Source organism: Formica exsecta, unplaced genomic scaffold (assembly GCF_003651465.1).
Source record: "Formica exsecta isolate Colony F162 unplaced genomic scaffold, ASM365146v1 scaffold108, whole genome shotgun sequence".
Taxonomy (NCBI): Eukaryota; Metazoa; Arthropoda; class Insecta; order Hymenoptera; family Formicidae; genus Formica; species Formica exsecta.
Window position 1 is genome coordinate 530,952 of NW_021848419.1, and position 1,963 is coordinate 532,914.

Below are 1,963 nucleotides of genomic sequence, written 5' to 3' on the forward strand. Positions count from 1 at the left end.
AGAGTAGATTGAGAGAAAACTTTCTTCCCTTCCTCTCTTCGTCTTTAATCAGAAAAGTTGGAAAAATCCGAACAACCTCCTCGGAACCGTCGGAGCGTAAAGCACACCGAAAGGGTTAATTAATAAACGCAACGCGTCTCCAACCCCCTTGAAATCGATGTCGTTCGCGAAGCGTGTCTCCGGCTATTTTGGAGAAAAGTTTTTCGAATATTTTTTTGTCATACCCTTTTCCTCTGTGAAAGTGCTTTGCAGGAAGCATTAGTACACTCGGAGGCGTGTCATATCCTACCATCAGCGACGTAGATTAATGTTACGCCGGCGCGGTCGCGACGGCAAAGATTGTCGCGCTTTTCACGGGAATTCCTGTATTTATGATGATAAGCTTGATTTCAACAACCTCTCGTCGCGGTCGATTCGCGGGGAGAGGGACAGGAGGCAAAGGGAAACGCCATAGAAATTTCGATAAAATACACGCGACAATAAAATGATTCTCGTGTACGGATCTCATTCATTCGAGACGACTGGCGAATCGTCGTGACATAGGCAGGGGAGAAGATGATTTATAGCGCGCGTGGCAGTTTGTCGGGGACTGATAGCCAGGAAATAGTCATGGCTCTAATGTAAGATTACGGCGGGCTTAAACCGAGCTTAATTCGAGGGCCTTTCTGTATGAACCGCGTGGCATCCGTGATACGCCGCAAATCGGCCTAAGCCGATGTAATTTTTTTATTTTAAAGAGAGAGAGAGAGAGAGAGAGAGATGGATTGTCTTATTTTTTCTTCTTTGAAAAGAAAATTTTGTGTTTTTATACATTTCGTTTCTATTTTTCTCTTTTCTAAAAATGTAGAATTACTTAGTTTTTTATGTTTTTAACATGTATTACGTAACTCTCTAATTATATACTTCACCTATTTAAATAACCGAAATTTTTATGCTACTTTAATAAAAACGAGTGATTTTAAATGGGCGAGTGTTCATATATTTGAGCAAGATAATCTTTATTGATTTTAGCCAGCTAATAATCACTGGCGTATTTACTCATGCAAAGTTAACTTTTAAAAACGTTTTTAATAACCATATAATCTACATTAAATTCTTTGCATTTAATTTTCTATTATTAAGAATAAAGAGGGTAAAAGAATCGCGCGAGCTTACATTCCTGCACATTATACCTTAAGTTACCGCGTGTGCACTTAGGGAAATTTAATTCTCCTATATTGAACTTTACATTGTATTACCGATTATACGTATATATATATTTAAAATCGAGTAAGAAATCGCGTATCGTGTAAACTCATTACTACATTTTCGCTTTCGCAGTATCCAAGGGAAATTTATTTCGAGGCATACGTTCTTTCCTTCTTTTTGTTTAGCGGGGAAATTATTTTCTAGCGCGAGACGTCGAACAAGATTTCGGTTCTCTCGGCGATCGATCCGACACAACCGCCGTCATCAACCGCACACTCGCGCGCCCGCGGATGCTGCGATAGAGTGCGTCAGGATGCGCGCATGCAGGAGATGCACGCGTCGGCGGACAATTCGCGATTGCGGGCATATGTCGGCGACTTGATGGTTCGCACGGGACGTGGGACGGGGATCGGGAAGCCGAATGGTAATTTGTGGTTTCGGCTTAGTTAAACATAGCGGCGCGACCGCGCAAACTCGACCGTAGTTTAAAAAGCGGACGAAATGTTTGCGACCGTTCTTCCGATTAGACACGTACGCCGACTGAAATGTTACTTCGAGCGTTATCTTTCGTTATTTACGATGTCGAATCTAATGCGCGGAACAGAACGTTCTTTATTAAATACGTTTGCACAATAGTAAAATATATCGGCAACGAGGTTTAAAGCTGCTAGGAATAAACTAGTCTCTGCGATGTAAAACGCGCATATTTATAATATTATTCATGAATACAAAACATATACGATTCACATGTATAAACATGTTAATTTACACACAC